General features: G+C 32.1%; 2 non-coding genes across 2 annotated transcripts; both read left to right on the top strand.

Annotated features, from left to right (window-relative positions):
- The first annotated feature begins 5,044 nt into the window (after window positions 1-5,044).
- On the top strand, window positions 5,045-7,039 carry LOC138914676 (small subunit ribosomal RNA). The gene has a single exon (XR_011420489.1). It is a non-coding gene; the product is annotated as a small subunit ribosomal RNA (ribosomal RNA).
- Window positions 7,040-7,662: 623 nt separating this feature from the next.
- LOC138914674 (5.8S ribosomal RNA) lies at window positions 7,663-7,841 on the top strand. Its single transcript, XR_011420487.1, has one exon. It is a non-coding gene; the product is annotated as a 5.8S ribosomal RNA (ribosomal RNA).
- Window positions 7,842-10,754: the final 2,913 nt, after the last annotated feature.

Raw genomic sequence — 10,754 nt, forward strand, 5'->3', positions numbered from 1 at the left:
TATCGTCATCCTATTAGTGACGCGTATAAAAATATTCTAAGTCCGAACATGCAAATAAGAGACATATGCAAGTATATGTACTTCTTAAGGTAGCCAACTGAATCGTCATCCTATTAGTGACGTGTATACAAATATTCTAAGTCCGAACATACAAGTAAGAGACATATGCAAGTATATGTACCTCTTAAGGTAGCCAACTGAATCGTCATCCTATTAGTGACGTGTATACAAATATTCTAAGTCCGAACATACAAGTAAGAGACATATGCAAGTATATGTACCTCTTAAGGTAGCCAACTGAATCGTCATCCTATTAGTGACGCGTATAAAAATATTCTAAGTCCGAACATGCAAGTAAGAGACATATGCAAGTATATGTACCTCTTAAGGTAGCCAACTGAATCGTCATCCTATTAGTGACGCGTATAAAAATATTCTAAGTCCGAACATGCAAATAAGAGACATATGCAAGTATATGTACCTCTTAAGGTAGCCAACTGAATCGTCATCCTATTAGTGACGTGTATAAAAATATTCTAAGTCCGAACATACAAGTAAGAGACATATGCAAGTATATGTACCTCTTAAGGTAGCCAACTGAATCGTCATCCTATTAGTGACGTGTATAAAAATATTCTAAGTCCGAACATGCAAGTAAGAGACATATGCAAGTAATGTTCCTCTTAAAATAGATGATTGAATCGTCATCCTATTAGTGACGTGTATAAAAATATTCCAAGTCCAAACATGAGTTATATGGATATGAAAATAATATTAAGTTCTAGTATGGATATGAAAAAAATGAGTTATATGGATATGGGAAAAATAACAAGTTCTAGTATGGATATGAAAAAAATGAGTTATGTGGATATGGGAAAAATAATAAGTTCTAGTATGGATATGAAAAAAAAAATGAGTTATATGGATATGGAAAAGAATACAGAGTTCTAGTATGGATATGGAAAAATGAGTTATATGAATATGGGAAAAATGATAAGTTCTAGTATGGATATGAAAAAATATTGAGTTATATGGATATTAAAGAAATAATAAGTTCTAGTATGGATATGGAATAAAATGAGTTATATAGATATGGCAAAAAATTTAATGTTCTAGTATGGATATGAAAAAAATTAGTTATATGAATATGGGAAAATTTATAAGTTCTAGTATGGATATGGGAAAAATAATAAGTTCTAGTATGGATATAAAAAAATATTGAGTTATATGGATATTAAAGAAATAATAAGTTCTAGTATGGATATGGAAAAAAATTAGTTATATTGATATGCTAAATAATGAGTTATATGCATATGGGAAAAATACTAAGTTGTAGTATGGATATGGGAAGAATACTGAGTTCTAGTATGGATATGGGAAAAATAATCAGTTCTAGTATGGATATGAAAAAATATTGAGTTTTATGGATATTGAAGAGATAATAAGCTCTAGTATGGATATGGAAAAAATTAATTATATTGTAATAGTAAATAATAAGTTATATGGATATAGGAAGAAAATTAGGTTCTAGTATGGATATGAAAAAAATTAGTTCTATGGATATGGGAAAAATAAAAAGTTCTGGTATGGATATGGAAAAATATTAAGTTATATGGATATTAAAGAAATAATAAGTTCTAGTATGGATATGGAATAAAATGAGTTGTAGAGATATGGCAAAAATATAATGTTCTAGTATGGATATGAAAAAAATTAGTTATATGAATATGGGAAAATTTATAAGTTCTAGTATGGATATGGGAAAAAGAATAAGTTCTAGTATGGATATGAAAAAATATTGAGTTATATGAATATTAAAGAAATAATAAGTTCTAGTAGGAATATGGAAAAATATTATATATATTGATATGGTAAATAATGATTTATATGGATATGGGATAAATACTAAATTCTAGTGTGGATATGGAAAAAACGAGTTATATGGATATGGGAAAAATAATAAGTTCAAGTATGGATATGGAAAAAAATTAGTTTAATAGTTATAGGTATGGAAAAAAAATTAATTATATAGATATAGAACAAAAAATAAGTTATATGGATATGGTGGCATCAGTACGAAATATGCCCAATTTACATACACCGGAGCCGCAGTACGATAAATACCCAATATTTAGACGTCGTGGCCAAAAACATATATAGGGAGGCAGTGCTCGCCGACCGGCCGTATTGTTCAAAATTTATTTGTATCATATTTTTTTTTAAATCATATATATAAATGATATCTTATACATATAATTCAATTATAGATATATGGAAATACCATATTATATGTATAAAGATCAAAAATGTATAATAAAATATACATTGACATACAAATATGGCCAGTTGTATGGATATGCCGTATTCATTATATGGATACGGCATATAGATTATATAAATATGACCAAAAAATATTTTATATTGATATGGCAAATAAAGAAATTACTTGAATATGGAAATAAAAGAAGTTATATTGATATGGAAGAAAATAATGAGTCATATAGATATGTTGGCATCAGTACGAAATATGCCCAATTTACATACACCGGGGCCGCAGTACGAAAAATACCCAATATTTAGACGTCGTGGCCAAAAACATATATAGGGAGGCAGTGCTCGCCGACCGGCCGTATTGTTCAAAATTTATGTTTATCATATTATTTTGGCAATGCTATATATAAATGATATCTTATACATATAATTCAATTATAGCGATATGGAAATACCATATTATATGTATAAAGAAAAAAAATGTATAATAAAATATACATTGACATACAAATATGGCTAGTTGTATGGATATGCCGTATTCATTATATGGATACGGCATATAGATTATATAAATATGACCAAAAAATATTTTATATTGATATGGCAAATAAAGAAATTACTTGAATATGGAAATAAAAGAAGTTATATTGATATGGAAGAAAATAATGAGTCATATAGATATGTTGGCATCAGTACGAAATATGCCCAATTTACATACACCGGGGCCGCAGTACGAAAAATACCCAATATTTAGACGTCGTGGCCAAAAACATATATAGGGAGGCAGTGCTCGCCGACCGGCCGTATTGTTCAAAATTTATGTTTATCATATTATTTTGGCAATGCTATATATAAATGATATCTTATACATATAATTCAATTATAGCGATATGGAAATACCATATTATATGTATAAAGAAAAAAAATGTATAATAAAATCTACATTGACATACAAATATGGCTAGTTGTATGGATATGCCGTATTCATTATATGGATACGGCATATAGATTATATAAATATGACCAAAAAATATTTTATATTGATATGGCAAATAAAGAAATTACTTGAATATGGAAATAAAAGAAGTTATATTGATATGGAAGAAAATAATGAGTCATATAGATATGTTGGCATCAGTACGAAATATGCCCAATTTACATACACCGGGGCCGCAGTACGAAAAATACCCAATATTTAGACGTCGTGGCCAAAAACATATATAGGGAGGCAGTGCTCGCCGACCGGCCGTATTGTTCAAAATTTATGTTTATCATATTATTTTGGCAATGCTATATATAAATGATATCTTATACATATAATTCAATTATAGCGATATGGAAATACCATATTATATGTATAAAGAAAAAAAATGTATAATAAAATATACATTGACATACAAATATGGCTAGTTGTATGGATATGCCGTATTCATTATATGGATACGGCATATAGATTATATGGATATGACCAAAAAATAATTCATAAAGAAATTATATGAATATGGCAGAAATAATTGGTTATATTAATATGATCAAATAATACTTTATATAAAAAAGTGAATATCTTTGGTTGGGTGGCAAAGAGAATTAAATATGCCCGATATATAGACGTCGTGGCCAAAAACTACTATAGGGTGAAGTGCTTGTCTGTTGGTCTATATATATACATATAATATTTTATGCGTACACATTATTATTATAGATAGTTAATATCTATCGTATGGGTGGCAAACGGAATTAAATAATTTCGATATTTAGACGTCGTGGCCAAAAACTACTATAGGATGGTCAGTGGTTGTCCACCAATTAATTATTGAACAAACCATATGAATATCATATGCTGTTGTCAATATAATGTATATCAATAATAATAAAAAATAAGGATGGTACAGTAAGTAGTCCATCTACTATTGAACAAAATATATTATAATATATACTTTTGTTATCAATAGAACAACATATATTAAAATCAAAATATTATCCGTATAAATTTGTTTCTTAAATGAAATTAAGACTTGGCTACGCGGTTAATATTATAAACCCATGATAATAAGGTGAAACAGAGGTCAAGTTTCTATTATATATAGAATAACAAATTGTTTCCGACTTTTATCGTTAATCTTTGGTGGCAGGTATATATGATAATTTATATTAAATTATTATATCCCCTGTCGTTTGGGCACAGAGTATCGCTTGCCGGTACAATGTGTTTACAAAAAGCATTATAATAAAATATAATTGCAATATTAGTGATCAAAATAATTTCATATGCGCTCGGTTTTATATCATATATTACCAGAGAGTTATATGGAAAAGATAAATTTTAAATTTATCATCAAAATGCAAATGATTTAACTCAATATTTATATTGGTTAAACAAAAATTGTACATGTGTGGATACAATAATTATGTATGTTGAACAAAAATGATATTTTAGAATGAAATATGTATATATAATATAATAAAAACTTATAGAAAGAACAATATATATTGAAAATTGTGTTATAAAAAAGTTGTACTTTTTCTTTAACATCAATTATAAACTTGTTATATTAGTGGCGAAACAAGTAAAAATTAAAGAACGTATACGAATGCCATATAAAAATGGCCGTATTCGAATTAAAATAGAATTATTTCACAAAGCAAAAAAAAAATATTGAATTAAAATCAATATTTAAGAAAAACCGAACATATAAAATGGAAATAAAATCTATTATATTTATATTACTAATTTCTATTCAAAAAATATGAATGAAATATGAACGAAAACATTATTCTGGTTGATCCTGCCAGTAGTTATATGCTTGTCTCAAAGATTAAGCCATGCATGTCTAAGTACACACGAATTAAAAGTGAAACCGCAAAAGGCTCATTATATCAGTTATGGTTCCTTAGATCGTTAACAGTTACTTGGATAACTGTGGTAATTCTAGAGCTAATACATGCAATTAAAACATGAACCTTATGGGACATGTGCTTTTATTAGGCTAAAACCAAGCGATCGCAAGATCGTTATATTGGTTGAACTCTAGATAACATGCAGATCGTATGGTCTTGTACCGACGACAGATCTTTCAAATGTCTGCCCTATCAACTTTTGATGGTAGTATCTAGGACTACCATGGTTGCAACGGGTAACGGGGAATCAGGGTTCGATTCCGGAGAGGGAGCCTGAGAAACGGCTACCACATCTAAGGAAGGCAGCAGGCGCGTAAATTACCCACTCCCAGCTCGGGGAGGTAGTGACGAAAAATAACAATACAGGACTCATATCCGAGGCCCTGTAATTGGAATGAGTACACTTTAAATCCTTTAACAAGGACCAATTGGAGGGCAAGTCTGGTGCCAGCAGCCGCGGTAATTCCAGCTCCAATAGCGTATATTAAAGTTGTTGCGGTTAAAACGTTCGTAGTTGAACTTGTGCTTCATACGGGTAGTACAACTTACAATTGTGGTTAGTACTATACCTTTATGTATGTAAGCGTATTACCGGTGGAGTTCTTATATGTGTTTAAATACTTGTATTTTTTCATATGTTCCTCCTATTTAAAAACCTGCATTAGTGCTCTTAAACGAGTGTTATTGTGGGCCGGTACAATTACTTTGAACAAATTAGAGTGCTTAAAGCAGGCTTCAAATGCCTGAATATTCTGTGCATGGGATAATGAAATAAGACCTCTGTTCTGCTTTCATTGGTTTTCAGATCAAGAGGTAATGATTAATAGAAGCAGTTTGGGGGCATTAGTATTACGACGCGAGAGGTGAAATTCTTGGACCGTCGTAAGACTAACTTAAGCGAAAGCATTTGCCAAAGATGTTTTCATTAATCAAGAACGAAAGTTAGAGGTTCGAAGGCGATCAGATACCGCCCTAGTTCTAACCATAAACGATGCCAGCTAGCAATTGGGTGTAGCTACTTTTATGGCTCTCTCAGTCGCTTCCCGGGAAACCAAAGCTTTTGGGCTCCGGGGGAAGTATGGTTGCAAAGCTGAAACTTAAAGGAATTGACGGAAGGGCACCACCAGGAGTGGAGCCTGCGGCTTAATTTGACTCAACACGGGAAAACTTACCAGGTCCGAACATAAGTGTGTAAGACAGATTGATAGCTCTTTCTCGAATCTATGGGTGGTGGTGCATGGCCGTTCTTAGTTCGTGGAGTGATTTGTCTGGTTAATTCCGATAACGAACGAGACTCAAATATATTAAATAGATATCTTCAGGATTATGGTGTTGAAGCTTATATAGCCTTCATTCATGGTGGCAGTAAAATGTTTATTGTGTTTGAATGTGTTTATATAAGTGGAGCCGTACCTGTTGGTTTGTCCCATTATAAGGACACTAGCTTCTTAAATGGACAAATTGCGTCTAGCAATAATGAGATTGAGCAATAACAGGTCTGTGATGCCCTTAGATGTCCTGGGCTGCACGCGCGCTACAATGAAAGTATCAACGTGTATTTCCTAGACCGAGAGGTCCGGGTAAACCGCTGAACCACTTTCATGCTTGGGATTGTGAACTGAAACTGTTCACATGAACTTGGAATTCCCAGTAAGTGTGAGTCATTAACTCGCATTGATTACGTCCCTGCCCTTTGTACACACCGCCCGTCGCTACTACCGATTGAATTATTTAGTGAGGTCTCCGGACGTGATCACTGTGACGCCTTGTGTGTTACGGTTGTTTCGCAAAAGTTGACCGAACTTGATTATTTAGAGGAAGTAAAAGTCGTAACAAGGTTTCCGTAGGTGAACCTGCGGAAGGATCATTATTGTATAATATCCTTACCGTTAATAAAAAAATTTGTTAATACAAATTTAATACAAATTACCAATATATATATATATATACATAATAATTATAATAATAATTATACCAAAAATATGATCTTAAAAGTAAAAGATCAAATAAATTTCGAACAAGCAAATCGAAATATTGTAATAATATAATATTATTACAAATAAATTAAATAGAAACAAACATAAAATTCGAACAAGCAAATCGAATTATTAATATAATAAAATATATTTTATATATTTATTATAAACTTTTGTGTGTATATGGACCATAATATACACGCGTTGCGAGATGTATTGGCCAACTAATTTGATGATGATCATACATTGGATAATGCAACAACCTAAAATATACAATGTTGTACCTGGTTTCAGGTTAATGTTTTATATAAAATTATCAATATATATTAACAAACAAATGCCATTACAAATAATACTTTGATATATATTGTTTATATAAAACTAAGACATTTCGCAGCATTTATTTTAGGTATATAAATACATTTATTGAAGGAATTGATATATGCCAGTAAAATGGTGTATTTTTAATTTCTTTCAATAAAAACATATTTGACCAAATTTAAAACCAATATTATAAAACTCTAAGCGGTGGATCACTCGGCTCATGGGTCGATGAAGAACGCAGCAAACTGTGCGTCATCGTGTGAACTGCAGGACACATGAACATCGACATTTTGAACGCATATCGCAGTCCATGCTGTTATGTACTTTAATTAATTTTATAGTGCTGCTTGGACTACATATGGTTGAGGGTTGTAAGACTATGCTAATTAAGTTGTTTATACAAATTTTATAATAAAATTTTATAAGCATATGGTATATTATTGGATAAAAATAATTTAATTATTTTATTCATAATATTAACAAATATATGAAAAACATTATCTCACAATAGTAATTAAACTTTGAGAAAAACGAAGAGGAATATTTTCTTTTTCAATCAAATAATACTGAGAAATGTCTAGCATAAAATATTATCTAGAATTGTCTCTTATTAATGATTTGAAATATGAAAAACGTTGACAATATTATTATTCTTCGTTAATTCGTTACAAATAAATGCCATTAATATATATATACGTCAGCTTTAAACGAATTTAATAAAATGTTTTATCATTATATATAAAGAATTAATTGCAAATAAAAGTTATATACAACCTCAACTCATATGGGACTACCCCCTGAATTTAAGCATATTAATTAGGGGAGGAAAAGAAACTAACAAGGATTTTCTTAGTAGCGGCGAGCGAAAAGAAATCAGTTCAGCACTAAGTCACTTTGTCTATATGGCAAATGTGAGATGCAGTGTATGGAGCGTCAATATTCTAGTATGAGAAATTAACGATTTAAGTCCTTCTTAAATGAGGCCATTTACCCATAGAGGGTGCCAGGCCCGTATAACGTTAATGATTACTAGATGATGTTTCCAAAGAGTCGTGTTGCTTGATAGTGCAGCACTAAGTGGGTGGTAAACTCCATCTAAAACTAAATATAACCATGAGACCGATAGTAAACAAGTACCGTGAGGGAAAGTTGAAAAGAACTCTGAATAGAGAGTTAAACAGTACGTGAAACTGCTTAGAGGTTAAGCCCGATGAACCTGAATATCCGTTATGGAAAATTCATCATTAAAATTGTAATATTTAAACAATATTATGATAATAGTGTGCATTTTTTCCATATAAGGACATTGTAATCTATTAGCATACCAAATTTATCATAAAATATAACTTATAGTTTATTCAAATTAAATTGCTTGCATTTTAACACAGAATAAATGTTATTAATTTGATAAAGTGCTGATAGATTTATATGAATACAGTGCGTTAATTTTTCGGAATTATATAATGGCATGATTATCATTGATTTTTGTGTTTATTATATGCACTTGTAGGATTAACAATGCGAAAGATTCAGGATACCTTCGGGACCCGTCTTGAAACACGGACCAAGGAGTCTAACATATGTGCAAGTTATTGGGATATAAACCTAATAGCGTAATTAACTTGACTAATAATGGGATTAGTTTTTTAACTATTTATAGCTAATTAACACAATCCCGGGGCGTTCTATATAGTTATGTATAATGATATTTATATTATTTATGCCTCTAACTGGAACGTACCTTGAGCATATATGCTGTGACCCGAAAGATGGTGAACTATACTTGATCAGGTTGAAGTCAGGGGAAACCCTGATGGAAGACCGAAACAGTTCTGACGTGCAAATCGATTGTCAGAATTGAGTATAGGGGCGAAAGACCAATCGAACCATCTAGTAGCTGGTTCCTTCCGAAGTTTCCCTCAGGATAGCTGGTGCATTTTAATATTATATAAAATAATCTTATCTGGTAAAGCGAATGATTAGAGGCCTTAGGGTCGAAACGATCTTAACCTATTCTCAAACTTTAAATGGGTAAGAACCTTAACTTTCTTGATATGAAGTTTAAGGTTATGATATAATGTGCCCAGTGGGCCACTTTTGGTAAGCAGAACTGGCGCTGTGGGATGAACCAAACGTAATGTTACGGTGCCCAAATTAACAACTCATGCAGATACCATGAAAGGCGTTGGTTGCTTAAAACAGCAGGACGGTGATCATGGAAGTCGAAATCCGCTAAGGAGTGTGTAACAACTCACCTGCCGAAGCAACTAGCCCTTAAAATGGATGGCGCTTAAGTTGTATACCTATACATTACCGCTAAAGTAGATGATTTATATTACTTGTGATATAAATTTTGAAACTTTAGTGAGTAGGAAGGTACAATGGTATGCGTAGAAGTGTTTGGCGTAAGCCTGCATGGAGCTGCCATTGGTACAGATCTTGGTGGTAGTAGCAAATAATCGAATGAGACCTTGGAGGACTGAAGTGGAGAAGGGTTTCGTGTGAACAGTGGTTGATCACGAGTTAGTCGGTCCTAAGTTCAAGGCGAAAGCCGAAAATTTTCAAGTAAAACCAAAAACGCAATATATACAAATCAAGCTAATATAATATACTTGAATAATTTTGAACGAAAGGGAATACGGTTCCAATTCCGTAACCTGTTGAGTATCCGTTTGTTATTAAATATGGGCCTCGTGCTCATCCTGGCAACAGGAACGACCATAAAGAAGCCGTCGAGAGATATCGGAAGAGTTTTCTTTTCTGTTTTATAGCCGTACTACCATGGAAGTCTTTCGCAGAGAGATATGGTAGATGGGCTAGAAGAGCATGACATATACTGTTGTGTCGATATTTTCTCCTCGGACCTTGAAAATTTATGGTGGGGACACGCAAACTTCTCAACAGGCCGTACCAATATCCGCAGCTGGTCTCCAAGGTGAAGAGTCTCTAGTCGATAGAATAATGTAGGTAAGGGAAGTCGGCAAATTAGATCCGTAACTTCGGGATAAGGATTGGCTCTGAAGATTGAGATAGTCGGGCTTGATTGGGAAACAATAACATGGTTTATGTGCTCGTTCTGGGTAAATAGAGTTTCTAGCATTTATGTTAGTTACTTGTTCCCCGGATAGTTAGTTACGTAGCCAATTGTGGAACTTTCTTGCTAAAATTTTTAAGAATACTAATTGGGTCAAACCAATTAGTTCTTATTAATTATAACGATTATCAATTAACAATCAATTCAGAACTGGCACGGACTTGGGGAATCCGACTGTCTAATTAAAACAA

This window comes from Drosophila takahashii, unplaced genomic scaffold, assembly GCF_030179915.1.
Source record: "Drosophila takahashii strain IR98-3 E-12201 unplaced genomic scaffold, DtakHiC1v2 scaffold_73, whole genome shotgun sequence".
NCBI classification, from domain to species: Eukaryota; Metazoa; Arthropoda; class Insecta; order Diptera; family Drosophilidae; genus Drosophila; species Drosophila takahashii.